Below are 9,058 nucleotides of genomic sequence, written 5' to 3'. Positions count from 1 at the left end.
GTGCAGGGTAGACCTCCAGCTGCTCTTTAATTGACACCCCAGGTCTACTTAGTTCCTGTGTTATGCCCACCAGCTCTGCAGACAGATAAACCTGGGATGTTTGAAATAGCGCTAGGGCCTTATTCATGGATAACTAAATTCAACCTTGAGTCATCTCAAGCTGAAACGAGTCCTGAACCCAATTCTTAAGCATCCTAATAATAAGACTTTCTTAGAGAAAACAGGATCAGTTCCAGATGTGTTTTAACAGACATACTTAAAAGCTGTAAGGCATTAAGGCTTCTTGAGTCCATGGTATGACATCAATGCACTTTGGAGATGGAGATCTAAAAATTTATGGTCCTAAATGCTAACTTTGTTACTCAGCTTTTCTATGAAATGCAGGGGAAGAATAGAAATTAGAAACTTAAATATTTTATGGGCCTCCCAGGATGAACTGGCAGCTGAACAGAAGATTAGAGCAGTAGGTTTTGGACTTGGGTCTCAAAAGTAAAATTCAGCTCACCCAATTTTACTTTTACTGTAAAGTTAAATGTCCATGACTGGACAAGTCAGTCTAGATTCTCTTTATCATTGACAAAGGCAACTTCACGGGTGCAAGTCATGCCTCCATAAAATCAGTCTCCTTAGGTCAGTGAGGGACTCCTAAATATAGCATCTAATGCCATTCCAGACAGCATAAGATATCACTCCTGGCCTCTATAAGTCAAGTATATAGGTCCTGCTTTGTACCTGTAAGCCCAAAACACAATATGGATATCCTGGTTACCCTACTGCCTCTCCAGTGGCACTTGGCACCTCAGCAAGAAACATAACTAAGATCTGATCCTATGAACAGAATCACATCTCACTTGTCTGTCTGAAACATCCATATCATCACTTATGAAAGACATTTAAAGGTCTGGAATAGCAAAAAATTTAGTAGTACCACTTAATGTGTCTAAGGACCATTCTTATAAAAAATGAAGCCATCTGTACTTCATCCCAAACCATTTTACAGTCAAACACCTAAAAACTAAATTACTAAAAACTCTTTAGAAATTTTGAAATGTAGCTTTCCTAGAAAGCTCCTTCAAAGGGGAAAAAAATCATCTGTATACTCAATTATTAATACTGAAATGTAAACCATAAAAACACATTGTTTTGTCTTAAGCCAACAGTGTTGTACTTTTTCCATCTTTGTGTTAAATATACAACCTTATTATGGATAAACAACTACTATAAATATTATATCACAAACCAGTTATAAAAAATGTTTTTAGATACATTATTTGTTCATGCCTTTAAAAATAGGTAGAAATAAAAATTTATATTATATATTAAAGTGATGTATAAAGGAACCTCAGGAATAACTAGCTCAAAATTAAGGTTTATATGCTGTATCTTTCTTGTTTAATATGAATGTTCATTGTACAGGGAAAAAAAATAAAAGATACTCCTTATAGTCCTTTTCCTTGTTTTTATGAGCATGGTGTTTATGTATGATGGGTAGGAACATGTTTTTAAAGTGTTTATTTTTTTAAATACTTTTTAAAGTGTTTATTTCTGAAGATATCTTCATTGCTTTCATTGTTTAAACTCTTTCTATCCATACTTACTAAATATTTTTTACAAACAGTATGGTTCAAGCAATAGTCAATATAACTCCTGTTTACAACAGCAGTCTGTCAGGGGTTAATAAAGGCTTACCTATAACTACCGCCCTCTTCAAACTCTCTGTTTCTCAAAAGTCTGTAAAAGTTGTCCTCCCAGCTTCCAATAGCATTAATAAACTGAAAATCTCCAACAGAAGAAGCGGGTTTTGTCTTTAAATTTCCTTCACTAGAACTGCTCCATAGTGTTGCTTCCTTCCCTAAATGAATGAAGACCCTGTACTACTTGTGGCTCCTGGAGCCACATGAATGCACATGTGTGTCCATTGGTGTGTGCGTACAACACGTCTGTGCTGTACAGTGTGCTCCTCCCGCCTGCCTTTTTTATGGTCAGATGACCATTGAAATCACATAAATATTTTACAGGAGGAAAAAGATTGATTCTCCCTAGCTGTAACCCTTTAAAAGTGAAGAGAAATAGGTACCTCCAAGGAGTGATTCATCTACCCTGCATGAGATACTTGTTCAGAGGTAGGCTGAATTCCCATGAGGTGTTATACTTTTACATTGACTCCAAAGAGACCTTGAACAAACAGTTCAGGTTCAATGCCTATTTTTTGAACGTCTAAAGCCAGTTGAAAGGAATCTCACCCTAATTAATTGTTCTGTCCCAAAGGAAGAAATCAGTATTACTGTATCTACACAAAAGGAATTGACGATATCCATGTAGCTGGCCTGGTATAACAGAAGATTAATACTGCTCTTACACCCACTCTCTGCTGTTGCTTCCTTGCCACCCCTTTTTGGGATCTGCTTATCACAGCTAACTATCTCACCTACTTTTCCTTTCCTGTCTGTACCTTTGCCAGATAATCACCTCAGGCCCAACAGTGCAACATCATCCTGACCAGGACCTGCGCCCTCACGTTGGCAGCACATGCACTGCATTGCACTCAGCCACTGATCTTACCTGGGACTTCTGCTGGGATCATGCAGCCCCAGGTCAAGCTCAGGGATGAGAGGGGGGAGAGGAGAAAAAGGCAGACTGTATTTAAAATATCTGAGATGCCATGAGGGATGCCCACTGCATTAATTTTTAAGAGTAGAAGCAAGTAACAGAAATTAAGGACCAGCTTAATATACAGTCAAACAAAATACATTTTGCTATTGATCCTGGGAGTAGAGGACACCTCCTCTTTTTATATTCTTCTCATCTCCTCCATCCCACTTAAGACAAAGAAACCGAGTTGGATTTCTGAGAAGGTGAGGGAAGTTTCTAGCCCAGCCAACCAATCTGCTGTTGCTCCTTCCACTTTGGAGTCATTCTCATGTTCACACATCTGCAGCCAAAACAAAATCCTGAATGAACAGAGTCCCTATTTTCCCATGCTCTTTTTCAGACCCACCTGAAATTCATGCAGACCTGGGCCACAAAGACTGAGGTGAGGAGATACAGCTCTCCAAGGCTGGTTAATTAGCTGAGGCTTTACATCTGTGCCAGTGCCATGAAAAGGATAAGAACCTCCGGAGAGCTATTCAGCTCAGCTATCACAGCCAGTTGTCCTCAGGTGAAATAAATCTCCATCCAGAAATGTCTACCTCTCTATTTATGAACAATAGCAGAAACCTAACTGTTAGCTCAGACCAGACAATCTGTCTCTTTTATGGTTAAAAGTAGATGGGATGAACGCACAGCTCATTGACCATTTTCTTTGGTCACAAGGTTCACTCTGTGATGACTGATAAATAGAGAGATGCCACCAGCCTGACAGATGTATGAAATCAGCCAACACATGAATTTCATCAGATTCCCTTTCAGATCATTAATTACAGCAGGTGCCTTGCTACTGGTGGTAATCTCATTTACCCGGAGAGTAAGGAACACCTACTAAACCATGCACGAAGCACAGTAGTGCCAAACCTAAGGGGCACACCACAGAATAAAGAAGAAAGGGAAATATCCTTATATCATATCTCAACAGTAAAAGAGAAATCCTTGGGATTTCCTTGGGATCAGTGGGCATTCCATGTCCATGTACAGCTTTTAAAATGAATATGGAAGAAAACTACTGCTTGGTGGTTGTGGTGAAAATTGCCCATTAGAGATTGTGTGCAGATCATGAAGATCATTCCGATTCAGATTATGGAAGGAACTAAAATTTACGTCCTCAAGGTCAAAAGCTAGGGTTTTATCCACTATACTAAAGAAGCTTGTGGTTTTTTATATATATTAAGTGACTGCGAAAGGACAGATTGTGCAACAACTAGAAGTACACTGTAAATATCAAGGTTACCAAAAGTCACACAGCAACCTTTCCAATAATCTGAAGTGGTGATAGGAGGAGTAACACAGTGAATTTGTATTGATGCAGAAATCATTAACCCTACACCCTCACTTGGATTTGCATTAAAGAAGCAGCTGGCTGTATTTTCATGGACATTGCTTCTACCAAAAGTGTTTAGCAGGTCAGCAAGTTTACTGGTTTTGAGTATGTATGTGCATGTGTGTCCACCCATGTGTCTGTGAATATTTGTTGGGAAACATATAATATCCTGAGCTCCTTATGTTACAAAACAGTGTGCATATATTATTCAAATATTTTAAACATGCGCTCTTAAAGACCACTTAAGGTGACTCAATTAAATGAGCCCAGATTCTGCCAATTTAGCAGCTGTTTACTATTACTTTGGGCAGTCCTACTGAAATATGTAAGATTCTTAGAAAATGAGTTAGTCAGGCAGAATCTAACCCAAACTGCTATTTCCACAGATCATTGTAAACAACCATTTGTGTCAGTTTCATGCAGTCTGTTGTCACTCCTGTATGCTATGAATTGTCCTATCCTTTACAGATGGGCCCATGTAAAGCTAGAGATCATTGGGATGCCTGAGTCCCTTATCCATGTAAACTGGCTACTACTCACATTATTTTTCGGTGCCAATGATTTGAAACCCTAGAGTGGGCAGGCAATTTTAACTGAAAAACTGGGAAAGACTATTTAATAGTAAAATAAGTAATCAGGAAGCAAGTAACAGTGAATCATTAAGATGGTTAAGAAAAAATAAATAGAAAAGAGTAACTGAAAAAGCAAGGATAAAATTAAACAGTAATGATGATTTATAGTAAGATACTCTGAGACATGACAGAAGTCTCAGTACACCAAAAGGAAAATCTTGTTTGCTCAAATTATTTGTTTCTTCTGTCTAATGAATGTAATTCTAATATACAAGTGATAACACTGGCATTTCTTTGAAATGTTGATTCAGTTTAATTATGAAAATCACCAAGGTATTTTCTGGCTGCTGCATCACTCCCTGTACTAAGATTAATCACATCAACATCATTCATTTAATCTTCAAAGAGTAAGCAGTTGTCCACAAAAGCCTTCAAATAGCTTCATTAGTGCAATTTTTCAGACTCTAACACTTATCTGGCAGCATATGATTGAGAGTAAGGAAGGTCATTATATTCATCTGTTTCCTAATCCAGTTTATTTTTTAAGGTTTCTACTTTTTTTTTTTTTGTGGATAACTTTAAGCTCCACTTTCTTGTCCTTTATTATGGACAACCAAACCATGTGCAGTTTAAATGCAGATAAAATTGTTGGTGACTATCATGATTTACTCAGTTTGCAGCAGATGAATTTGAGCCAGAATGTGCTCCTCTCCCAAGCCCAGTGCTGATTTAACATACATATTGTTTTTGTCACTAATCACAAAAAAAAACCTTAAAATATGTTTACTTAAAACATGCAAACAAGGTTAAAAAGGTGAGACACACAGTAATGTGCCTAATGTTTTCAGTGCCAGACTGAGACTTATTAACAATGTTTTAGAGAATAAAAATAAGTCCAACCTCTCCCTATTATTAATATTTAATTACATGCTAAGAGCCTCATCCTCTTCAGTCTCCCATGGATGCTAAAAAGACCTTCCTTTTTTTGCATATTACTTAGAAACTTCTCAGGCACAACCCTGGGTATTTTCAAAATATCATGGTACCCAGTGTCCAATTAGCTGACACTGTGGTACAATCTTTGAAGCATTAAATTTTTTAAATATAGCATTGCAACCAAACACATTAACACCAAGTGTGACAGCTCACTATCACAATCACAATCACAATGACAACCTAGTCAGACACAATTGTCTTACCTACATTGCACTAAAACAGCCACTGATCAAAATTTACTTAGTGCTGTTGTTGAAAACTAAAGCCTCCAGGTTTCGTTTTGGAGCTTTAAAAAACAAAGACTTTATTAAAGTTTCTGCTAACATATTTGCCTGCAGCTCTCAGTGAATTTTGCAAAAAAATCCATCAATCAGAAAAGGGGAATCCTTGAAATGCCAGGCAGCAAATGTATTTTTTTAAAATATAGACTATTTAAATACCTATAAACTGTAAAAATAGCCATTAAAATGAATTAAAATTATCCATTTATTTAATTTTAGATTACAAAAAGAAAACAATTTTGCATTTAACAAAAAAAACTTGAGTAAAAATTTACAAAAATTAATCTTAAGGCTCTGGTGAATTGCCACCATTGCAAATATGCCAATCATTCAGAAGGTCTCCAAAAGCATGCGAACATGTTTGAACCACTAAGATGATTGAACTACTAAGGTATTTGTTTTATTTACAACTGGATTTAGTTTAGAGAGAGAAGCACAGGATAGTTCTGTAGCTGCAAAGCAATATATTTGTTTCTGTTGTCTCTATATCTCACAGAGTTATTTTCATTCCTTTCCCTGGCATACAAACAGCACTCATGCCCTGTCCTTGGTATGAAGTGCTATCTAAAATCAATTGCTATATGAAGAAAACAGCATAAACAGACTCCACGTAGTTCTCAACCCAACCTAGCCACTCAACAACGTAGAGGTGAAGCTTTTCTAACCAAGGGTCCCCTGAAAAAGCAAAGATTTTCTTTATGCTTCTACTTAGAAAAAAAAAAGAAAAAAAAGAAGAGGAAAATCAATATTCTCAGAAGCAGATGTATAAGATGATACCTCACTTGCAACTTGTGGTAGATAAGACTTCCCCAGCTTTGGTGCAGGAAGGAAAAACATAGGCTGGTGCAATATTTATTCAAGGCAGAGAAGATTAAGGCATATCTCAACATGAGTTTACATACAAGCTTTAGTCCTTGGGCTATTTATGAAATCCAGATTATTTTTTTCCTTGTGAACTCTTTGGCTACTGAAGATTCAATGCTTGGGGACTCCTCACTCGTGACAGATTAAGTCATGGAAATCATTTTATTTAGAGCAGGGGTCAGGATGCAAGAAAGTCACAACAGCTGGAATAGATGCTGTAGCTGAAGGGATACAGAAGCCACAGTAATATGCCTCCACAGGTATTTATCAGCCTTTTTTCATCTGGATATTTTAAGCCATGCTGATATCCCACCCTTTGTTTGAGGTGTAAGATGCCATATGTTTTTATTTCTACTTCCATATAGAAGAGCTTTCCTTTCAAGAACCAAGGGCCTCTGCAAAGGATTTGTTGTTGTTGTTAAGAAAAATAGCAAATTTGAGATTGGAGAATGGTGCTTTTTAAAACCTTTCCATAAATTGCTCTCAGATCTTGTCCCTAGATCTTGGCAGTATGAGGCCACATCATTTCAAACTGTGAACAACAGAGGGAATGACCAGATTCATCCTGCAGTTTGTCCCATTTCACTGAAATGCTTAGAAATTCTTATGCAAAGTAAGCTTATTTCTGCCTCTACCTTCCCTCTGCAGGACATGGTAGAGTTGGGGACCGCTATTCTGCCGTGCACTTTTAGACAGGAATCTTTGTGGAAAAGAAACAGCTGTATATCCTTGGAATCCTTCCATCCGCAGAGTTGTCTGCAGTCATGGTTCAGTACTAAAATCAGTATGTTCCTAATAACTTAGCCTTGAAGGGTGACATTTAAGCTCTCTTTTTCACTTCTTTTTATTCAGATACTTTATTCAATGTTATCCTCAGGAATCCCAAAGCTTCTAGGTCTCAATCAGGACTTAAAAGAAGGAAAATTCTTCAAACAGATCTTGCTGTGACAAATGTGAGTATTATGTGCTACTGTTCTTTACTGTTCTCCTCAAATCTCAGTTTCCCTAATTGCACATTACTTCTCTGAAAACTATGAATTATATAATGAGTTTAACCAAGACATATGCTGCAAGCACTCCTTCAGTTATCAAGCAAAGATAAGAAAATAAAGCTAATCACAGGGAAGGCATTTTCAATTAATCTGCCTCACTGTGTCCATGTACAAGTCATTAATTTACATTGGTTGCTTTTAATTTTAGCAATAAATGAACTTTTATTGTTAATGTAGGAGCAGATCCCTGAGTAAGTGACAATATCCCTGACAAATAATCAATTAAGGATGTATTTATATAAATAGTAAGAGCAAAATAACCTGTAATCCCTCAAGACAACCACGAATACAAATTTATTTAGATCATCCCCTAATAGAGAATTCACCTCTCCAACGGTCATGATCTGTCTTTTTTTTTTTTTTATTAACAATACACGAGTTTTCAATCAAAATTGGTACCAAGTGAAAAACCTTCTTCATAGAGCATGAAGAAGTAGAGATTCACCTTTCTGACAACCTTCTTTCCTGTCTTCTATATATCCTCATAAAATATTTACTCTGCTTCTGAATGACCACTCTGATTATCCTTAGACTCCTTTTCAGATTCCCTGATGATGTCATGGAAATGTTAAACCCATTATGCTAAGCTAGGACCTCCATCTACTGTGACCTCTTGGCACTAGCTTCTGAGGACAGCATGACACTTTTACATAAAAGTTAGTCTTCCTTTGGGTCATCAATAGGCGGACTCGTAATACATCAGTACTTCAATCAACACCAGGAAAATTTAACCAAGGCCATGTAAAAAGCCCAAACCCATTCTGTGCTTACAATAAAGTGATTAAAACATCTATGAAAAGGTACAATTATTTTCCATTGGAAAACAAGCATTTATATTATTTCACGGGTCCACCCCACAGGTAATACATGGCATTCCTTTTCATTAAGCTATTAGGGAAGTGATTAGTGACTAGCACCCTGCTCTAATTATCTTTAATGTAGTGTTTCAAATTGATCATGCATAATGCAATTAGAAATCATAATTAAATTAATTTATATTGATTTAAGCCTTTATAAGTTGTTAATAACCATGGCCCATTACATTAATTCCTACAAGCCAACATTAATATTTCCAATATGCTGGAATATTTCCCTTTTCCCCCCTTCCTTGCATCGCCCACTCCTGCAGGAGCTCGCAGGCGGTGGCTGTCGGGGGATGCTCCCGGGATGCGGCCGGCGGCTCCAGCCTGGCCCTCAGCGGTCCAGCGCGAGTGGGTGCTGGGGAGCGAATCGATCGCTGGCTCTAATGCGGGAATAATGACCGCTGCCCGGGCTGGCAGCCGCCCCTTCGATTTCCATGGAGACGGACAGACCCCG

This window comes from Geospiza fortis, unplaced genomic scaffold, assembly GCF_000277835.1.
Source record: "Geospiza fortis unplaced genomic scaffold, GeoFor_1.0 scaffold45, whole genome shotgun sequence".
Classification (NCBI taxonomy): Eukaryota; Metazoa; Chordata; class Aves; order Passeriformes; family Thraupidae; genus Geospiza; species Geospiza fortis.
The sequence above is the reverse complement of the archived record's forward strand: the minus strand, read 5'-3'. Positions refer to the sequence as shown.